Source organism: Desmodus rotundus, chromosome 1 (assembly GCF_022682495.2).
Source record: "Desmodus rotundus isolate HL8 chromosome 1, HLdesRot8A.1, whole genome shotgun sequence".
NCBI classification, from domain to species: domain Eukaryota; kingdom Metazoa; phylum Chordata; class Mammalia; order Chiroptera; family Phyllostomidae; genus Desmodus; species Desmodus rotundus.
Genome location: NC_071387.1, coordinates 179397150 through 179405891, shown reverse-complemented (window position 1 = coordinate 179405891; position 8742 = coordinate 179397150). Strand labels below are relative to the sequence as shown.

The 8742-nt window shown below is 43.4% G+C and overlaps 1 non-coding gene across 1 annotated transcript; it reads left to right on the top strand.

Moving 5' to 3' along the window:
* Positions 1-5769: 5769 nt before the first annotated feature.
* On the top strand, positions 5770-5876 carry LOC112321218 (U6 spliceosomal RNA). Its single transcript, XR_002976499.1, has one exon. It is a non-coding gene; the product is annotated as a U6 spliceosomal RNA (small nuclear RNA).
* Positions 5877-8742: the final 2866 nt, after the last annotated feature.

The following is an 8742-nucleotide window of genomic DNA, read 5'->3' as shown; positions in this document are numbered from 1 at the left end:
CTGCAGTGCTGGGGGAATAAGGACATATACTTACACATAACACACACATTCACCCATACTCACACACACAACACATACACACACTCATATGCTCTCGGATGCACACTGTACACACAAAAACAAACACAAACACATACACGTGGCACACAGCAGAGCAACCCAGTATCCTGTGGATACAAAACATCGCCGCCCTGGGTTGGCGTGTGCCCGCGGGCTGGCCTGAATGCACACAGTCGCAGTGAGCCAGGGGGTGTGTTGAAACTACTCTGGTGCACGGGTGTAGGTATCCTTCCCAGTGTGTTATGTGCATACAAATCAAGGCCCCTAACATCAGTGACTCTCACCCGTCACTAACTGGCCCATGGAACTCCGTGGGGAGACGGGAAAGGATTAGTTTACTTTGTTCTGAGCACTCAGAAATCAAGACATTACAATTTCCTGAAAGAGACTCCCTAATTAGTGGTTTTCTCTCTTCACTTTCTTCCTGTTGGTCTTAATTAAGAGCTCTCTAGAGCAGTCACGTTTGTCTCTGGAGAGACTGGCTGGGGGTAGGGATCTGCCCTCTTTCTGGAGAGGTCCACACTCCATATGGGGGAAACAGGGCACCCCTCCCCTCCCTCCTAGTCCAGGCTCCTGCCACATCCTTCCACCTTTGGCTTTGGGTCACCCCCTTAGGCAGACTACCCTGTACTGCAGCACCTAGGGTGTAAGGTCAGCCCCTCAGCCTCTCAGCTGTCCAAGGGAGCTGGTTACCCCTCTTGCACTTCATAGTCCTGCACCAGAATTTCCAGTCTCCTGCTCTAGATTGGACACTTGCAGAGAGAGCAGGCCCGTGGGCTCGTGTCCCCTCCCGCAGGTCCAGCACAGCAACAGAACACTGAAGAGTGACTGTGAGGTTAAGCTGAAATCCCAGCACAGTGTGAGCAGGTGGACTCGAGGAGATCAGATCATGCCTCCCAAACCCAGTTGTCACAATCTCCGCCTCACTGGCTGGGCCCACCTTACCAAGGGGACTGACAAGGGCAGAACAGTGCTGAGACCCAGATCAACTGCACAGATGGGTGGCAACACTTGTCATCAACATTAGGGTGGTGTGACTCCAGCTACTCAAGTGCTTGTTGCTTCAGTTTCCTCACCTGTAAAGTGGGGCAGTGAGGGTAAAATGGAATACCACCTAAAAAGCACTGAATGATTTGGGCACTGTGGACATGCGTGGAAGTCCCAGCTCTTCGTGGCTTCACTCATAGACTTTGGCCCATCCAGGTGACTCAGTTCTGCAGTGAACCACCTGAACCCACACGTGGAATTTCCAATGGCCTTTCTGGTCTCTCCCTCTTCAGGCTTTCTCTCTGTGGAATTATTTGAGGATTCGGGGGGGCTTATATCCTTAGAGTTACTTCCAATCATGGTGCAGTGGTCAGCTGCCCCAGCCTATCCTAGGAAAACTCTTCCTGGGTACAAGGCACCTAACTGGAGGCTCCAGGCACACATTGCTCAGATTCCTGGGGGCCTACAGGCTTCCTTCTGTGGCTGCACTGAGGCAGAGCCCACCCTCACCCATGAGCATTCATGCATTTGTGGAAATACAGGACCTAGAGGAATCCCAGCTTTCTGTGCCTCCACCTAGATTGGACCCTCAGATCCTTTCCCCCCAAGACTGCCTCGGGTTCTTCCACAACTTGGTCCCTGCTCCCAGCTCTAAACCCCATGGGCTTTGGTGCACTACTGCCTTGCCCCTTCCCCACCACCACCAGGGTCAACGCACCTATGCTTATAACCAGGGGACAATTCAACAATTCTTACCTGGGGAGAGGAAGTTATCTATATAGAGAGAGAAAATGGGAGACAGTCCTGAAATGAAGCAGACAGCCAGTCTTCGTGAAAGGATGGAGGGAAGCAGAACACTAGGGGTGATTGAGACAAGGTATAGCAGCCAGGCCTGTGGATTCTGTGGGGTGGTACCAATAGAAGGTGATCAGAAACTCCTGACCTAGGAGATGGGCAGGAAAGTACTGGGTAACTATCTGTAAAAGCAGAGTTTAAAAACCAAAACTGCTCAGCTTGCATGTAGACTTAAAAGCTCTGGGAACATGACATTTATAACGAAAATTCTTTGAGAGGTGATAATACAGGTAAGCTTTGATGCACACAAAACACAGAGTTTAAGGCATCTTGTCCTCCTTACCTGTTTGTTGTTAGAATGCAGAAATAAGGCTGAGGAGCAGGATAAATCCATGACCCATTTTACTGGACTTAGGGAAGGTATCCACTGACCTCCTGCACAGACACCCCCAGAGACAAGGGCTTTACATCATCTAGAAGTTCACACCTGGGAAAGGTGGGGTAACAAGGAAAGTGTTAGAATATAGTAGGAGAGTGCTCACATGACAGGTGTGCCATGGGGAAGGAAACTGGTGGAGGCCAGAGCCTAGGAGGGCTGGCAGACCAAGGAAGGTTCATTCCAGAAGGTCAGCAGGCCCACAGAGCTGTGCGCCAAGGTGTTTGGGCAAGAAGCAGGAGAGCAGGACAGTGAGGTAGAGGGCCAGCCACCTTACCCAGGCCTTGCAGCAGGGCACCCACTCAGGAAAATCCTGAGGAAGAGCTCAACAATGAATGGCACCTTTATGAATTTTTCAGAAAGTGAGTCATTGCTGGAGATCATCTCCTTCCCACAGTTTTGGACTAAAACTATGCTCTTCCTTTTTACAAACTGTCCATAGTAAATGTTCTCTTTAAGATAAATTATTCGCTTATAAAATCAAATGATGTCAGTGCCATTTGGGGGCCGTGCTATTAATTTTTTAATGGATCAGGCCATCCCAAAGTTTCTCCTACAGAGATGGTCTTTCAAAACTTTTGATAGTGGATAGAGAATGAGAGGGTGGAGCAAGGGATTTTTTGTGATGGTGGTTGTTTTCGTTTTTCTGATTTTTAAGATGGGAGGAACCTGAGTGTGGACTCAGGCTTCGCTAGGGGTTTGGAGATAAGGAAAGGGGAGATTATTGATGAAACCTCCCTGGAACAGACTCAACGAACAAGAAAGATTCACCTTCCAACATGCCATAATCAGGAGCAAAATAAATTAAAAACTTTTTTTTTAACCATCCCTGGATTCGCCTCCCTAAGTGAATACTTACCAGGCCTGAGCCTGGGGCCATTTCTGTCAGTGGGTGACAGTCAAATTATTCTAGCCCCAGGCCCATTTTATTTACATAATTGCTCTTTGGGAAAATTTCTTCACTTTTCCACAGAAACCCTGGCTCTTTCACGGACGTCATACTAGAACTCTACTTCCGTTCCATGGTTCATATCCCTGAAAAATGATTATAAGCTTTGATCTATAAGAAATCATTACCCACTGATTTAGATAATGAAATCATATAAACTGCAGCGAGAGCCTCTATGATTCTTACACACCTCCTGCTGTCTCTAACATCATTTAATGATATTTTGATTTTTGTTGCAAAGTAAAAAAAAAAACTTTAAATTTGAAACAGCAGAGACATCAATGCTAGAAAGCAAAGAGGCATTTTATCTTATTTTCTGTATGGTACTGAAGCAAATTTAAAAAGAGGAAAATCTTCAAAGCCAGTCTGCAATCATTGCATGTTTTAATGAGAATAAGGCTGCTTGTCAGAATCCCTTCCTGTTTGCCAAACTGGTCTATCAACTTCTGTTTCATGAAACCAATCTGATTGTCTTTGGAGAAACCTATCTCATCTATCAATTCATCTTCCTATAATCAGATTATATGTAAATAATGATTTTGAGCTGGGTATTAGGAGCAGAATAAAGTAACCATTAAACACGCTTGACATTATATAATACTGCACATTTGACGGGTTAACACTGTTCCTTAAAATTTTAACATTTTTTCTAGTAATACTGTCACGCACTGTATGATGACACTTCTGTCAGCAGCAGACTGCCAACAGTGGTCCCATAAGATTATAATGGAGCTGAAAAATCCCTATCGCCCAGCGATACAAGAGCGGTCCTAACGTCTTAGCCGACACGTTCCTCACATGTTTGTGGTGATACCGACATCAACACACCTACTGTGCTCCCGACTGTACAAACATACAGCATGCACAATTATGTGCAGTGCATAACCTTGAAAATGATAATCAAGGGCTATGTTATTGGTTTGTGTATTTACTATACTACACTTTTCATTGTTATTTCAGAGTGTACTCCTCCTCCTTACAAAAAAAGGTTTTGCTATAAGATACTCTGCTGTGTTACACGGGCAGCAGCCTCATACATCTTGTATTTACTGAGCCTCTCAGCTGCATGATTTTCTCTTGTGCTTGATTTTAATCTCGTGCTGTTTTGCACAGTAAACATGCTGTACAGGCTTGTAACCCAGGAGCAAGAGGCTGTACCACAGAGCGCCAGTGTGCCGCAGGTCACACCGCCTAGGCTTGCGTTAGTGCCCTCTCCTATGTCCACGCCACACAAGTGCCTAATGATGCATTCCCATCATTAAACAATGTGTGATTTTAAAGTAACTCAGGCTTATTATAAAAAGTCCAATAATTCTGAAGTGTATAAGAAGAAAGCAAAAAATATCCATTAAACTGTTAGAGGAAACTTTTTTCAAATTCTGTCTTGGATTCTGTAATTCGGAGCGGGTGCTATGAATTTAACTGACAAAAGATTAATAGGAAAAGGGGAATACTAATCTATTAATATTTTATGCACATAGAAGTTCACAGAAAAAGTAAAACTTAAAGAAGTAATTAGTCTCAGGGTCTTATACACCATTTTAACAACAAAAAAAGGAGGTTTGGGACTTCGAGGGGAAGTAAATTATGAGAAAATGACTAAGAAATACATGGGGGAACTGATGGAAAATAAGGGTTATTTAAATAATGTTGTTTCTGCAGTCTCACCTCTGTGCTGACTCGGTCCTCAGTGGGCTGCTCTCCTCTCCCTGTGTGGTATAGAAGGACAGAAGGAGATGAGGATCCTGCTTTTAGGCAGAAACAGAGAGGGAAAAGAATGTTTTCTGCATCTGTTGATTTTCAAATTGCCTTCAACTCAAAAAAACAAAATAAAACAAAACAAAACAACTCCGTGCCAAGGTGGCATATTTTGGTGTGTCATATTCTGATTCATTACAATCCTATCTCCAATTGATAACTTCATCACTTCATAAAATACCTCTTTAAAAAACATTGTTATTGTAGAGATACTTTTCTAATGTTCTAGGATGAAAGCACTTTTTAAATATTTTTAAAATATTTGTTGATTATGCTAAAACAGTTGTTCCCACTTTTCCCCCTTTATTTCCCTCCACTCTGCACACCCCCTCCCACCTGCATTCTACCTCCCCCTTTAGTTCATGTCCATGAGTCACACAGGTAAGTTCTTTGGCTTCTACATTTCCTATACTATTTTTAACCTCTCCCTGTCTATTTTCTGCCTGCCATTTATGCTATTTATTCCCTGTAACTTTCTGCCCATCCGCCCCCTCCCCTTCCCTGCTGATAACCCTCCTGTGATCTCCATTTCAGTGATTCTGTTCCTGTTCTAGTTGTTTGCTTATTTCATTTTTGTTTTCTTTAGGATCAATTGTTGATACTTGTGAGTTTGTTGTCATTTTACTGTTCATATTTGTTTATTTTTTCTTTTTCTTTATTGTTGTTCAAGTACAGTTTTCTGCCTTTCCCCCACACCCCAGCCCAACACCCAGCCCTCCCCATCTCCCTCCCATTTCCACTCCCCCATGTTATTGTCCATGTGTCCTTTATAATTGTTCCTGCAGTGCTTGCTTCAGCAGCACATATACTAAAATTGGAACGATACAGAGAAGATTAGCATGGCCCCTGTGCAAGGATGACACGCAAATTCGTGAAGCGTCCCATATTTAAAGAAAAAAAAATTGGACCAAAAAGTGCGCATTACACATGGCAAAAAAATTAAAATAAAATAAAAAATAATTGTTCCTGCAAACCCTTCACTCTTTTCACCTGAAATTCCCTCCCCTCTCCCTTCTGGTCATTGTCAGCCTGTTCTCAATTTCAGTGTCTTTGGTTATATTTTGCTTGTTTGTTTGTTTTGTTGATTAGAGTCCAGTTAAAGGTGAGATCATATGGTATTTGTCTTTCACCACCTTGCTTATTTCACTTAGCATAATGCTCTCCAGTTCCATCCATGCTGCTGCAAAGGGAGGAGCTCCTTCTTTCTTTCTGTTGCATAGAATTCCATTGTGTAAATGTACCATAGTTTTTTTGACCTATTCATTTACTGATGGGCACCTAGGTTGTTTCTAGCACTTGGTATTGTAAATTGCGCTGCTATGAACATTGGGGTGCATAGGTTCTTTACTGTTCATATTTTTTATTTTCTTTTCCTTAGATAAGTCCCTTTAACGTTTGATATAATAATGGCTTGGTGATGATGAACTTGACCTTATCTGGGGAGCACTTTATCTGCTCTTCCATTCTAAATGATAGCTTTGCTAGATAGAGCAATCTTGGATGTAGGTCCTTGCCTTTCATGACTTGGAATACTTCTTTCCAGCCCCTTCTTGCCTGTAAGGTTTCTTTTGAGAAATCAGCTGATAGTCTAATGGGAACTCTTTTGTAGGTAACTGTGTCCTTTTCCCTTGCTGCTTGTAAGATTCTCTCCTTATCTTTAATCTTGGTAATGTAATTATGATGTACCTTGGCATGTGCTTCCTTGGGTCCAACTTCTTTGGGACTCTCTGAGCTTCCTGGACTTCCTGGAAGTCTATTTCCTTTGCCAGATTAGGGAAGTTCTCCTTCATTATTTGTTCAAATAAGTTTTCAATATCTTGCTCTTCCTCTTCTCCTCGTAGCACCCTATTATTTGAATGTTGGAATGTTTAAAGTTGTCCCAGAAGTTCCTAAGCCTCTCCTCATTTTTTTGAATTCTTGTTTCTTCATTCTGTTCTGGTTGAATGTTTATTTCTTCCTTCTGGTCCAAACCATTGATTTGAGGCCTGGTTTCCATCCTGTCATTGTTGGTTCCCTGTACATTTCCCTTTATTTCACTTTGTATAGCTTTCACTTTTTCCTCTATTTTGCAACCATACTCAACCAATTCTGTGAGCATCCTGATTACCAGTGTTTTGAACTGTGCATCTGATAGATTGGCTAACTCTTCGTTCCTTAGTTGTATTTTTTTTGGAGTTTTGCTCTGTTCTTTTACTTTGGCTATATATATATATCCAGTGTGTGTGTGTGTGTGTTGTCTCTGTGTGCCTGTTACATAGTAAGGGGCAGAGCCTTAGGTATTCACTAGGGTAGGTATTCACATGGCTATGTTGTGGCACTGTATGTGGGGGAGGGGTCCAAAAGGGAACAATGCCACTTGCTCAGCTCTTGGCCTGGCTTTCAGTCACTTCCTTCACTACCCACAATCAAATTGGGCCCTTCTGGTGTGGATTTTCAGGTGGGTGGGTTTGTGTGTGTTCTAGGACCCTGTGGGTCTCTCCAATGAACTCTGCTGTGAGGCTGGGAGTTTTTCCTGCCACTGCAACCCTTACAGGGTTTTTCAGTCAGAAGTTTTGAGGCTTTATTTTCCTGTGCTGGAACCCTGGGTTGCATGGTATGTCTAGCTCCACAGTTTATCCTCACAGTTTATGTGCATGCAAATGTGGGACCGCCTAGTCCACCAGCCACCACCTTGCCCACCTTGTTCCTCCAGCCACTGCCTTGCTGGGAGTCCTCTCCTCCCCAGCTGCCCATCTCCACCCTTCCTACTGGTCTGTGTGAATGTATCTTTAACTCCTTGGTTGTCAGACTTCCATACAGTTTGATTTTCTGGCAGTTCTGGTTGTTTTTTGTTTTTAAATTTGTTGTTGTCCTTCTTTTGATTGTTTGAGGAGACACAGTGTATCTACCTATGCCTCCATCTTGGCCAGACGTCTACCATTTTTATTTTCTGTAGAGTGTATAATTTAGTTGTTGCTGGTTAACAAATGGCTCAAATAATGTATATACTTAAACAACAGATGTGTGTTATTTCCCTTTGGGTCAGCAGGGCTGTTCTTCCTTCTAGCCTGGCCAATCTCTGTGAATATCCCAAGATGCCTCTGTTCACATATTTGGTTGTGCCAGAGAGTGTAAGCTGGGCAGTCTTCCCTGCCTCATAAAGCAGCTTATCATCCAATAGACTATCCCAGGAATCTTCACAGAAGAGCCACAGGGTTCTGCAAAGCAATCAGAGAGAGTAAGCCCCAACATGCAAGTTCTTTACAAGCTTCTGCCTGAAACCTTTTTGCTGATGTCCCATTAATCAAAGGAAACCCCAAACCAGAATTATTGTGGGAGGGGACAGACCAAGTGTGTAGATATAGAGCAGCATACATCACTGGGAGTCTTACAACAGCAATCTATCACAACACTCCTTTTCCATGTTTCTCTATTCAGAATGAGTAAAAGTAGCACTATGCATATATCCTTAGTGCAGTTATTTTCCCTTTACAATTACTAGGAGTCCACACATTGGGACTTCAGCATGTGATTTAAAATCGTACTCTCCACCTTGTATCCTGTGTGATTTTCGAATTGACAACCAGATCCCTACTCAACAGGCCTCCACCTTCAGGTGCCCGCTTCCACCATCACCCTGGGAACTTACCATTTCCTGAAATACTCCCTCATACCAACCCGGATGTGCAGGAACCATGCTCTAACCCTCTCACAGACCTGTGTTTATATTCTTCCTGTGGACCCATTTTATCCTGATGACTTTATTTCCTTACTTAGT